General features: G+C 38.4%; 1 long non-coding RNA gene across 1 annotated transcript; it reads left to right on the forward strand.

The window, feature by feature from the left end:
• The first annotated feature begins 5,027 nt into the window (after positions 1 to 5,027).
• On the forward strand, positions 5,028 to 5,584 carry LOC143857854 (uncharacterized). Its single transcript, XR_013238775.1, has 2 exons — positions 5,028 to 5,170; positions 5,353 to 5,584. It is a non-coding gene; the product is annotated as an uncharacterized LOC143857854 (long non-coding RNA).
• Positions 5,585 to 14,507: the final 8,923 nt, after the last annotated feature.

Genomic DNA, 14,507 nt, shown 5'->3' on the forward strand with positions numbered 1-14,507 from the left:
GAGAATGTAAGTGGGCAACTCAACAATTGATGCCTCTGTCACACCCCGAGACCACGACCATAACAGCGTCGCGTATCCATGTCTTACCCCCACGAACACACAAGGCAATATCTTCGAATCACCATTCCATTCACTGAGAAAATAGAGCAAACACAAGGCAATAACCACTAGCAACCTTGCAGCCTTTCCACATCACCTACCTACGTAGGTACAATCTCACCAATTCATGGTAACAAGATATACAACAGGATACATATCACTTTGGCCCACACGGATCCAATACAACATTAATGATGCTTAATTCAAGAAATAGTAGACATGCTTTCAGATTTAACATCAAGGCTATTTGCATAGCTACAATATCATCATGATCAACAAGTGCAACTGGCTACCACATGCAAACAGACTTGATCCAAACTTTTGAAATCCGTGTAACAATGCACAATACATGATCTCATGCTTTTATTTCTAACAACATTCCTCCAATTCTCTGATCTAGCAAATAACCCGATGTTTAAATTTGGCACATGATTTTAAAACACTGTTATAGGAACAAGCCACTCACCAATAGTCGTTTAACGATTTGTCACGTACAAGCTTGAACCCAACTACTTCTACTCTTCCCAAGGATCTCCTAAAATTCATATTATTTGAATTAGGGTTCCAAACAACAACCATAGGGCATTAAAGAAGTTCTAATGGACCCTAAAAGGTCCGAGAAGAGACCAAACACCCTACCCGAACCCCAAATAGCCTGCAGCCCTTGGGGGTGCTAGCCGGTCGTCTGGCCCTGGCTCGGTCAACCATCCAGAACCCTTTTCGGGTTTTGTTACCGCTGGACGACCGGCCCTTGCTTGGTTGACCGGTCGGGACCCTTTTTTGGGTTCGGTTAAACATACAGTTTGGCTCGATTTTTTTCTTGTAAAAACTCTATAAAAATCATGTTTTCCCCTCTATTAAACAATTACAATTACCTACTTGAATACCCTTTAATCTTACCATGATTTTTAAGTCTATTAAACCTGAAAAACTTAACAAGATCTTTGGGAAAACGAATTTTCAATTCCACTTCACTCTTAAAATAAATCTAACAATCCCTTTTTCTTTGGGAATCAAAATTCGTAAAATATAAAAGTGATTTGATCATCAAGATCCACCCCAAATACATGGTATTTATCTTAAATCCCCATCCCAACTTAGATTGACACGCAAAACTAGTTGGATGGGTTTTCCTTTCAATTCATCCATCTTTTGTGAGACTTTTCTCTTTGCGATGTTGTGCCAAGAATACCTTCCATGGGTCTGTCTTTTCGGACTTTCTCCTTAGGTTTTCATCTATCATGGAATGCTAAGGACTGTTGGTAATCAACCGGCCTTTGGGGGACTAAGTCATAGCAGGCAATCAGCTAGGACATTTGTTCAACCAATAAGCATATCTGGCCCAAACAATGACCCATTCTAGTTCGCATCTCTTGTATCTCTTCCATCATTTTTATTTATAGTTTCTTCAATTCTAAACTAAATTTTTTTTTTTTGTTCAGACTCTACTCTTCTCTGAAAAGTGAGGAAAGACTTGATCCTTGCTGCCCCACCAGAAGTTAGATAGGTGGGATTCTATTTTCTTTAGAACTACTATTGGGGTTCCTATGGCTGAAGATTGGAGTGTTTGAGAGGATGTAATTTATTAAGGAATTTATAGTTTGATAATCTCAAAATAAAAACCCTCCTAACCAACTTATCGCAAATAGATTATGTAGACAGAAATCTTTAGCCCATTAAATCAAAATAGAAAATTCCACCTCCACACAATCAGCCTTACATTATTAGGTTTTATTCAGTTAATACAATTTATACAAAGATATCATTGTACATCTATCTCTCTCAAATGAATTATTCATTTCACTAAATCTCAGCAAGGACTTCTTAAAATTTGGCAACCACCACCTATTAAAGCTCCTCCATTAACAAATGGGAACTTCCTTATTAATTTGTTACTTCTAATAACACTTTCTAAGCCAATAGAATTTCCTAAATTATCTAAACCATCTCTCACGTCCAAATACGTTGGATTTCCTAAACTTTCTACGGCTTGGATTGATGAAAAATCAAAGCACCTTCCATTTAGGGCTTTAAGCTATGAAAGAATAATAACTATTACTTATCGGTAATTAATTATCTAATTTAGAAATTTGCCTTATCATTTTACTACGAGAGGAGAAAAACTTGTAAATTTCTGTTTCGTAATAGTTAAAAATAGCTCTTTTTAAGGGCTCTTAATAGCACCCTCTAGCCTCATTTGATCAGCACACACATTTAAATTATTCTCTAACTTTTACAAGTAACCAATCCTAACAACTCTTTAAAATTAAAATATCATCTAATGAAATATGGAAATAGAAATTAATTAATTAAAACTTCTTTAATAATAATAAAAACAACAACAACAACTAAACTAGGCCTACTAGACTTAGTGATCGAATCGATGTGGGCCGTCCATCTAGTCGGCTCTCCGCTCTCTTGATGACCTTTGGGCTATCGGCATTCGAATAATATTTGTTGATTGGATCGAAAGTCTTGATTATGGGATTGGTGATCTTAGGATCTCAACAGTCCGACCAAAGATCTACAGCTTTTCAATCAATTTGATTTCTCTTTTGAAACATCCGACCGCCGATCAACTAAGATAGTTGTATCAATTTTCTTATAGGTGTCTTCAAGTAGCCCCTCCCCTCTCTGAATTTAAATATCTAATATAATAACATAAAAATCCTTATATTTCATTGTTGTGGGGCCGGGTATTACAGGTTGAAAGTTGTTGAGGTATTTCCAAAGTTATCCAAAGTTGTTAGGACAGTACCAAATAGGGCTGGCAATTTCACCCGAAAAAGCGGGGATTCGCCCCGCCCCGCTTGGGGAGGGGATTCCCCGATTTGAGTGTGGAAGGGGATTTAAAAAATTCCCCGGTGCGGAGAAGGGGATGGAGTTCGCCCCGCCCCGCATTAATGCCATTTTTTTCTTGTATTTTTTTAAGTGTTTTCTTTTTTTTGGGAAAACTACTAGAAACCCCTTGGATCAAAACATATCTACAAGATTCCCCCAAAATTTTCATAATTTCCATTATTACAGTTTTGTCCCTGAAATAGCTTTTTATGTTTTCTTTTACCCATAATCCATTGGGCATTGTCCCTCATTATATTAGTATATTACCCTTAGAAATCCTTAAAATCTTTCCATCGAACCATCACTGTAAGGCAACATTAAATTCTTTGAAAATCTCCCTCCCCCAAATAAAGGCAACATCTCTCTGATGAGTGATGAGATTTTATATAGTGTGCGCTTGTATAGTCCATTATTTTTCAAAAAGTAATGTATGGGCTACACCATAGGATGATCCAAACCGTCCATTTGATAGGCTACAATTTAAAAGTACTTTACAGGCCACACCATAGATCATCTAAACCGTCCATTTGATGGGCCACAACGTAAATATATTGCGGCTCAAAAATCATTTCCATAGGATGATTGCAACCCTCCGATCTATAGAAGGTACCATAATATGCAATTCCTCTATAGATCAGAGGGTTGGGATTATCCTATGGAAATGATTTTTGGGCCACAACCTATTTGCGTTGTGGCCCATCAAATGGACAGTTTGGATTATCCTACAATGTGCCCATCAAGTGGAAGGTTTGGATCATCCTATGCCTATGGTAGTATGGTGTGCCCATCAAATGGACGGTTTGGATCTTCCTATGGTGTAGCACGTACAGTACTTTTTGGCAAGTGGGGTTGGGAATTAGGGATCTGCTAGGGACTATTGATCAATTAAATGAATCTGAGAGCAACCACCTTTGTCCCCATGTTAATAAAATGATAAGACAAAATCTTAGCCTATGTGGGTTGTGTGGCTACTCTCACATGCAACAGCCAAGCCGCAACATGCATGAAGTGATTGTCCCTAGCAAATCTTTAGTTTTAAACCTAACATTTAACAAAGTAAAGTGATTGTCCCCGAAGGATGCGGGGAGGAGAAGGGGAGGGGATGGAGATTAGATATTCTCCGTGGGGAGGGGAGGGGGATTCCCCACCATCCCCGCAGTGGGGAGGGGAAGGGGAGGGGGAAAATTCCCCGCAGAGGGGAAGGAGTAGGGGACCCCAACATCTGGCCCCGACCCGCCCCGTTGCCAGCCCTAGTACCAAAGCACCAAGGGTGAAGGTTGTATCCGGATTAGCTACTAATTCGGTCAAATCGAAAAAATCAAGTGAATAGGTTCACAGACTAACAACGGGCCAATGAGAGCCGTTGAAATCGTGAAAGCAAATAACATATCAGAAAAAAAGACACCCCTCAAATCCATAAACTAATAGCATATATTTTCGATCGGGAGTTAGATATGCTTGTAGGCTTCGAACGGGTCGAAAATCCATTGATTTCGCAAGAAAATGGGCCATTGACAAGATCAACGCCTCTCATTAAAATGGTAGGCCACCTCATTCCACTTTTCTTTTTTTTCCATGTCCTAAGCCATGAGTGTGCATCTTCTGGGGGCATGACACTTTACTTCTGTTATTTTCATTTTCGTGAGTACTATGAGAACCACATTATTATTTCATTTTTGGATTCAGTCATTGTTGGAGGACTAGTAATTTAATGGAATAAGGCAGATTACTTTTGCCTTGTGGTTTTTCTGGATTACTTTTGCCTTGCATATCCGTGAGGTAACTTTCCGGTATGTGGCACTGTCATGTGCCGTTGTATGGCTCAGTTCATGGCATGACAGCAAGTTGTGCAAGGACTACTTCACCCTTGCCAACTTGCCATTTTTAAACTTTCCATATATTTCCTCAAATTAAAATTATCCCAATAAATGCAAACTTATCCAAATACATTCATATTTAGAAGAAAGAACAGCTTGCTGATAACGAAGATGATAAAAACTTGCCATATATATCCTAATGTTTGAGGAATAGTCATCCTCACAAGCCTATATATAGATGCACCCAAAGACAATGCAAAACACAAGGTTGAGAGATATGGGGTCTTTGAAATTCTTCTTTGTGGCACTTCTTGTGGCCGCCATTGCAACTAAAGAGGTAGCAGAAGCAACTAATCGCCATCCATTAGCGGACGAGGTCAATGGGGTCACGCCTATTGTTAACGAATCAAAATGTTAACATCCTATTCGAATTTTTTTTTATCATCCCTACCATACTACATGAAAACAATAGCCTTACAAAAAGCTTTTTCTTACCTAAAAAAAAAGAGCTTTTCGGCATTGGTTTTTGTACTTATTTTGTATATTTTGTTAAAGTAAAAGGAGGACGACTTGTGGTTGGATTTGTTGTTTTCAGGGTGTCGTACTAGTTGCGAGAAGAAGAGGTGCTGCAAATGCTTCCTCATACTATGCTTAAAGTGCTGCGGAACTGGGGATGAACTCCAATATCCCTAAGAATATTTTGGACATGTAAATGGTGGTTGTGGACAAGCAGTAGCACTGTTTTCGTCCATTAAACTTTCATTTCTTACCACCAAAATGGGATTATGATATAATAAAATGTAATAAGGAATGACCGTTTTCGCTTATATTTGTTCTATTCTTCATTGTTTTTGTTGTTTGTCTTTTATTTTTCTTTTCATTTTTTGTTTTGTGTGTGTTAGAGAGAGAGAGAGAGGGGGGAGGGGGGGGGGGGTGTTGTAGTTCATTTCTTTTACACTAGAGAGTACTGTCTTAAGTAAAAAAAAAAAGGCCGATATATCACTCCCCTTGGTGTTACGCAACTATGTAAAAATAAACGGTTACAAAAATGGGAGAGAGTGAAGGAAAATGACTTTTTCACCCTCTTTTCAGTTTTTCAACCCCCTCTTGTCTTCTTTTCTAAAACAAAATGCCCCCATTTCCACCTCCTTTTGTTTCTCTTTTCTTGAAAACGATTTCATCCAGGGTTCGTTCCGTTGTGTCACTTTGAAAAGAAAATAAATGGAAAACACTAGCTATTCTATTGCTTAAATTAGGAATTCTTCAGTCCTACGTGGAATCCATTAAATCATGTGTGCTAGATTAAAATTCTCGCCTAGCTTTCGGCCTCCCAACAGCAGAAAAGGTTGAAATTCTAGCGCGGTTCCTTCTTATCGAGACAAAAAAAGAAAAAGAAAAAGGAAGTCGAGAACCCTCCTCTTATCGAAAAAGCCTCCATCGTCTTCTTCTCACTTGAGCGAAAAAAACCAGTCAATTCCTATAAGACCAGGCCCCATGTAAATTTTTTTGAAATATAGGTATCCTTATCAAATTGAACTTATGTATAATTTTTATGGGTTTCATTATAAAAATAATTTAGCTTGTGAATTATTTCCTTGGAATGGGTGTCGTTATCACAGTTTGAGCCTAGAGTTATTACTTTGGAATGGGTGTCATTATCATAATTGAGCCTATGCGTAATTCCCTAAAATTGAGTCATTATCAATTAAATATGTGGGTAAATTAGGGAAGAAAAACCTACAGATTTTATCCACCTTAGTTATCCAAACCATTTAGAGAATGTAAGTGGGAAACTCAACAATTGATGCCTCTGTCAAACCCCAAGACCACGACCATAACAGCGTCGTCGCGTATCCCCATGAACACGCAAGGCAATATCTTCGCATCACCATTCCATTCAATGAGTAAACAGAGCAAACTTAGTTATCAATAGAATTCATCACAAAGGTTCCATAAACAAATCCAATCACCAACCTCCTAAGAGGTCTAATCAGAATAAAATAATAAATTGTCTAAATTGTCTCTACAAAATTAGAATTAATTGTAAATAAACTAAAGTGTCCATCAAGTAAATTTCCACATTCATCCCAATTTCCTGATTTACGTCCAACCCTAGTCTTCGTTATATGAAAAATAAACAACATGCGTGGAATGAGGTAACGCTCAATGAATGGACAAGCATCCTATAACAGGTGGATCAAGATTGCAATACAACGATACAAATACAATCATGATACATTTCAAGATATCAAGACTATACAACATTTATCATGACATGCATGCAACAAAAACATTCTCTAAATTGCCACCACCCTTGTGGCTTCACAGCCTCCACAGGCAATTTCTAGTTTCACCACCCTACTAGACGAGGTTCCCAATTTCACATCCCTACTGAATGAGGTTCCCAGCTTCACAGCCCTGCTTGGTGTGGTTCTTAGTTTTACCTCCCTACTGAGTAAGGCATAGCCTCCACACACTATTTATACATGTCCAGTTTCACCATCCTACTAGACAAGGTTCCCAGTTTCACATCCCTACTGGGTGAGGAACTTGAGCCAACCACTAGCAACCTTGCAGCCTTTCCACATCACCTACCTGCATAGGTTCAATCTCACCAATTCATGGTAACAAGATATATACAACAGGATACATATCACTTTGGCCCACACGGATCCAATACAACATTAATGATGCATAATTTAAGAAATAGTAGACATGCTTTCAGATTTAACATCAAGGCTATATGCATAGCTACAATACGATTATGATAAACAAGTGCAACTAGCTACCACATGCAAACAGACTTGATCCAAACTTTTGAAATCCATGTAACAATGCACAATACAGGATCTCATGTTTTTATTTCTAACAACATTCCTCCAATTCTCTGATCTAGCAAATAACCCGATGTTTAAATATGGCACATGATTTTAAAACACTGTTATAGGAACAAGCCACTCACCAATAGTCGTTTAACAATTTGTCAGTACAAGCTTGAACCCAAGTACTTCTACTCTTCTCAAGGATCTCCTAAAATTCATATTATTTGAATTAGTGTTCCAAACAACAACCATAGGGCATTAAAGAAGTTCTAATGGACCCTAAAAGGTCCGAGAAGAGACCAAACACCCAAGCCGAACCCCAAATAGCCCGCAGCCCTTGGGGGTTCTAGCCGGTCGTCTGGCCCTGGCTCGGTCGACCGTCCAGAACCCTCTTCGGGTTTTGTTACCGCTGGCCGGTCGACCGGCTCTTGCTCGGTTGACCGGCCAGGACCCTTTTTTGGGTTCGGTTTAACATACAGTTTGGCTCGATTTTTTTTTCTTGTAAAAGCTCTATAAAAATCTGTTTTCCCCTCTATTAAACAACTACAATTACTTACTTGAATACCCTTTAATCTTACCTTACCATGATTTTTAAGTCTATTAAACATGAAAAGTTTAAAATGATCTTTGGAAAGCGAATTTTCAAATCCACTTCCCTCTTAAAATAAATCTAACAATCCCTTTTTCTTGGAAATCAAAATTCTTTAAATATAACAGTGATTTGATCATCAAGATCGACCCCAAATTCATGGTTTTTATCTTAAATCCCCATCCCAACATAAACTCTAACTCTTCTCTGAAGAGTGCGGAAAGAATTGATCCCAGCTGCCCCACTAGAAGTTAGATATGAGGGAGTCCATTATCTTTAGAACTACTATTGGGGTTCCAACGGCTGACAAGATATGAATTGGAGTGTTGAAAGGATGTGATTTATGAGGATAAGGCTCCCTGTTGGGAATAGTAATTTGCTCTTCCATCATTTGATCATCGTTCTTATCTTCCGAATAAGATCATCGAAGTAACTTGATTTCAATCACCCTGTGAAAAGGGGGACTCCCAAGTAAGGAAAAGGAGGAGGTTTGTTGATGAAGCCACTGATATCTGCAATATTTTTTTATGGCCTGGGGGTGTCATTTCTGAGATCCCAAAACAGCTTTTTTTTTTTTGAAGAAGGCAACAGAATATATATTTATATATATGAATAAGCAGAACCGAGATGGTCCTGTCGGAACAATGAGCAAATAAAATAGCAAGACAATGACTCAAGGGGGGAGATAGTCAAAACACTCCATTTCGGCCCGAGAAACACCACTTTTAGCCAGAGAGTCGGCTGCCACATTGGCCGATCTCCGGACATGCTGAAAGACCATGGAGTAGCCCTTTCCTCTATCCTCTATCTCCCCAAAACAGCTTTTTGATTTGTTCACTTTCAAACCTAATGCTTGGTTGTATCTAGATAGGAAGGATGTAACTTCCTTAAAGCTAGATTTACTCCAATTGGTGAAAATTATGGTGTATTCTGCGAATAGGCAATGGGTGATTGGAATACTACCACCGTTCCTTAGGAAATATGTTGCTCGGCCTTCACTGAAGAGTAAGGAATGACCTCTGCTTAAGAATTTTGCAGCTAGAATGAATAAGAATGGGGAGAGAGGTCTCCTTGCCTGAGACCTTGTGATTTGAAAAAGATGTTGGGTTTGACAACCAGTAGTGTTCACTTTCCTCTTCGATTAGATTTCTACATTTTGAAGAGAACCCAAACCTTACCACCTAAAAGAAGTACCAATTAAGTCTGTGGATTGGTTTGGCCATGTCTATCTTTAGCATCACGGTCCCACCTCTGACCTTTCTCTTTAAACTTGACATCATTTCGGGAGCAAAGCAATTTCAGTTGCTTTGGCTTGCAAACCATAACCCCAAAGCTCCTGTAAATCCCAAACAAGAGGGTGACGTCTACTATTTTGTCACGCCCACGACGTAACAGCGTTGTATACCTGCAAAGCAATCTCTACAAGTATACAAGGCTAAGCAGAATCATCAGATCCATTCCTGGAAGTTAAATCTCTAATAAAAGGTCATACAATAATTATTCATAAATCTACTTTCTAACACATCTCTCACTCTCTGCCCAACTATGGGGCAGCCCAGTGCACGAGGCTCCAGCCATTGCGGGTCCTGAGGACGGCTAGATGTACACAACCTTATCCATGTTTTGCAGAGAGGTTGTTTCCGTGACTCGAACCCATGACCACTTGGTCAGACTGGAGCAACCTTACAGTTGGGCCAAGGCTCGCCCTGTACAAAAAATTAAAATAGTTCTTTAACAGAGTCCAAATCAAATAATCATTCATTGTCAATCTTATCAAATGAAACTAATAAATGACTAGAAGAATCCTAAGGGTGTGTTTAGCAACTATTCTTGGTCATCCAGAGACGAATCGAGCTAGACATTCATAAAATCAAGGCTACTCAAGAAATGACCCCACCAAGAACTGAGAAGGAGATCAGAAGATTCCTAGGAAGGGTCTAATACCTGAGCCAATTCCTTGTACAGTTGACTACCATGTGGTGGCCAATCTTTAAGCTTTTAAAGAAGAATGCACATATGGTTCTATCAGCCTTAAAAGATTTTCCGTAGAAAACATATTTAAATTATCTCAATTAAATTAAAATTAAAAGGGATTGTCAATACAATTTCTCAAAATGCCATTTCACAGTTCAGTTTTTCAGTAAAGAACACCAACATCGAATGAAATAAATAAATATGACAGTAGCAAAATGGTGTTATGCGAATGTCTAAACAATCCCAAATTAAAATTATCGTGATGTATGCATGATTTTATGCATGTCTCTAAATTCATCTAATTACTTTAAAACTAATTACCATCTCTATTTTAGAAAGGATCATTTAGCAGATTTTCTACTTAAGAATAGCCATCACTGACTTCATTTTTCTACCTAATATTATCTAGAAAATAAGAAAAATTATCCCAATATAAGCATGATGTTATGCTTGTCTCCAAATTCATCTGATGATCGACTCAAACATTAATTACTATATCTATTTTAGAAAGCAGAAGATAAACTCGCAAATAGCCATATTAATTACCATTTTCTACCTAACAATAGCCATACCTAACTCAATGTTTCCAGCTAATACTATCTACAAGTTAAGAAAAACATTAAAACAAAGATGATAAAACTTTCCATAGATATCTAATTTGAGAGGATGAATCTTCTTCATAAGCTTGTAAATTGTTAGAATACGTGGGATCCAACGGTTGGATTGGGTTAAGATCTCACCGTTGGATCATCTTGGAGGTAGATTGGGTAAGTTGGCTAAATGAGGAGACTAGATAAATTAGGCGAGTGGATAAGAAGAGGCAAGCAAGAAAGATTAGGAAAGTAGATTTAATTAGGTAGATTTGATCAGGATTCCTTTCCTTCCATAATTATCTTGATTTCCCTTCTATGCTTATCATGTAAGTGTTTTATATAAGCACCCTTTGACTTCCCTTCTTATGCACTCGCCTAATTCATCTAGTCTCCTCATTTAGCCAACTTACCCAATCTACCTCCAAGAATATCCAACGGTGAGATCTTAACCCAATCCAACCGTTGGATCCCACATATTCTAACATAAATAGAGGCACATAGAGAAACTCCAAGACACAAGCTTAGGAGAAATGGGGTCTTTGAAACTCTTCTTTGTGGCACTCCTTGTGGCAGCCATTGCAACAAAAGAGTTTGCGGAAGCAACTAATCGCCTTCCATTTCTCGACGAGCTCAACGGTCCCATTGTGGCCAACGGAAGGGGTAAAAATTCTTGTCCCAATTTCATTTTCAATTCTCATTTGTACATTATCAGAAGAAAATGATAGCCTTAAATAGAGCCTTTTAGTATCGGTTTTTGTACTTAATTTGTATATTTTGTGAAATAACTAGGACGTTGGCTTATGGTTGGATTTTTTGTTTGCAGTTTGTGATGAATGCGGAATTGAGTTAAAGTGCTGCTTGTGCTCAAATGGAATATGCAGACGTTGCTGTGTAGAAGGCGAAGAACCCAAGTATCCCTGAGTCTTTAGGACATGTATATTGAGCTTGTGAACAAGCAGCAGCATTATTTGTGCCCAATTCCCTTTCCTTGCTTACTGTGAAATGGGATTATGATATAATAAAATAGAATAAGGAATGACCAATTCCTCTTATATTTCTTCTTTTCTGCCTTGTTTTGTTGTTTGAGGGAGAGATGGAGGGGCTTTTGTTGTTACACAACTATACAACAAATACAGTTGCTAGCAAAATGGAAACCCATTTTACTAAAAAAGACGAATTTCTCGTTTGCCTGCACGTGTGCAAAAAAAATCAAGAACGAAAGTATAATCCTAGGGCAAAATGGTGCGTCCATAGAAGATGACTAAAATACCCTTAGGATATGTTTTGGCAACCATGAAAAATTATTCCATTGAATATTTATGGGACCAGTTGTGAGAGATGCGCCAACAAAGGGGAGACTTGAGAGATTGGGTGGAGGGAGCATGAAATGTCCCTCAAAACAGGAAAAATAAATCCCAATTTCAAGTAGCGTATTATCAATCAAAAGAAATTTGAAGTAGTATATTTTTCAATGTTTTGGGGATTTTTCATACTCTCTCTAATCTTGTCCTATTCTAGGCTGTGCTTGCATGTAGGCTGTGCTTGCATGCCACATGCAAGGGATCCTCAAGCAATCCCTAAGCAAAAATATGGACCTTTTGGATTACTTGGTGGTGTTTGTTTGCATTTGTGACATCCAAATCCCTAGAGATTGCCAGTCAAGAAGCATGAGTAATAATTGCATGTCACTACCATTTACATATGAAATATCTGAAGAAAAACAATGAGAGACTCTCTCTCTCTCTCTCTCTCTCTCTCTCCATGTCCTTCTCCCTCTCATGTTTAACTTGCATCCAAACAGAGTAAAGCACGTGGCTCTCTCTCTCTCTCTCTCTCTCTCTCTCTCTCTCTCGGTTAACTTGCATCTAAACAAAAACAAGCACATGGCAGGATTTTGGCTGCCATGTAAACTAGGGCTGGCAGCGGGGCGGAGCCAGATGTAGCATTCCCCGTCCCAGTCCCCGCTTCGGGGGATGGCGGAATCCCCGTCCTCGCCCCACAGAGAATATCTAATCCCCATCCTGTCCCCACACACTATAGGGGGGAAATCCCCACCCCAAAAAAAGCTTTTTAATGCCCATGAAAATGACAAGCTATGTCCGTGCACTTATCAAAATATGGTAGTGCCAATATCATTTACCTGAAAGAAATCTTTACCGTTCACAAAAAAAAAAAAAAAAAAAAAAAAAAAAACTAAAAGTACTAAAATAAAGATGGTACTGATAATGATTTGCATATTGAAACAGCGCGGGCAGGGGATGGGGCAGGGCAGCCCATCTCCATCTCTATCCCTGGTCAGGGTAATTTTAATCCCAGCCTCACATGGGGCAATGTACGGAGTGATGAGAACAATTTATCACAAGGTGACCTAGTAAGTCTAATCGGATGCAAAAGGGAGATCCCTCATTCGAAAGATTTGAGTCATGCAAAAATCATCAAAAGTATAGTAATATTTGATGAGAGTGGTATGAACATGTGATGGTCAACAATATTCGTGGACCTGGTCACTATACAAATGGCAGTGGGTGTATGCCGTATATGCTCATTTTCATTTAGGATATGTTTCTTTCAACGTACAATGGGCGTAAAACAAAGTTTATGGGTATGGTCATTAGCCATTTTCATTGAAGCTTAAAAAAAAAGACAATGTTCATGGACCTGATCCCCATATACATGGTAGTGGGTAAATGCATTTTCATTGAGGCTCCGTAAACTTTAGGCCTATTTCTAAGTTGAGAAAACGGTTCCTACACATATGTGTAGAGAGTTCTCTACACACTAGCTTAAAATACAGTGGGGGCCCACATTGTTTGGGTGATCCAAGCCATCAATTTTAAGGGCCCTCGCATAGATAGGGTGTCTACAAAAAATCAGATCCATAGGATCATCCCAACCCTACGATTTGTGGAGGTAAAATTGATGTCTTTAAACCTTCACAAATTAGTTCATTTTGTGCCTCCACAGTTCGAATGGTTAGGATGATCCTACGGATCTGATTTTTTGTGGACACCCTATCTATGTGAGGGCCTTAAAAATGAATGGTTTGGATCACCCAAATAATATTGCCCCTACTGTATTTTAAGCTAGTGTGTAGATAACTCATCTACACATGTGTGTAGGAACCGTTTTCTCTTCTAAGTTTCTGTTTCTTTCGACGTAAAAATGGATGTAAAATTGTTTCATATTGTAAAAATTTATGTTCATTTTCACATCGAAAGAATCCATGCCTAAATGGAAAATGGGCATATAATTTTGTTATCTCAAAAGAAGTGGAGCCTGAGGAAAAGAATGCTAGTAGTAAAAGATGATTATTTCCTTTCTCAATATATAGGGGGAAAAGTACAAGTAACGACTACTTGATCAGTGATCCAAAACTTTTATCAGCAAGTAAGGTTGTTAATGGACCCATACGGTCCAATGGATCCGAATGTTAATAGACAAGAATTTAGGAAGAGCAAGTGGATCTGATGGCGTCCATTGGATCCATATCCTAAGGTTTGAAATTATTTAGGATCATGACATAGTCGTAGACACTAGGACCTATATCTGAATTAAGGTGGCATTTTCACAATATTTTATACAATTTGCTATTGCTATCAATAAAAAGACCTAAAAAAAAGAATCTGATGAGCAAAATATAATCAACATACTAATTATGAATCGAAAAAAAATTAGAGCAGAAATAAACATCATATAAAAATGGCACTGCCAAAATAGGAAATGTAAAACAATTCTCCAAATTACCAGGGAAAATGGCACCTGCCTAAATAGG

This window comes from Tasmannia lanceolata, unplaced genomic scaffold (genome assembly GCF_043159265.1).
Source record: "Tasmannia lanceolata isolate RefF3 unplaced genomic scaffold, GAP_Taslan_0.1 ptg000025l, whole genome shotgun sequence".
NCBI lineage: Eukaryota > Viridiplantae > Streptophyta > Magnoliopsida > Canellales > Winteraceae > Tasmannia > Tasmannia lanceolata.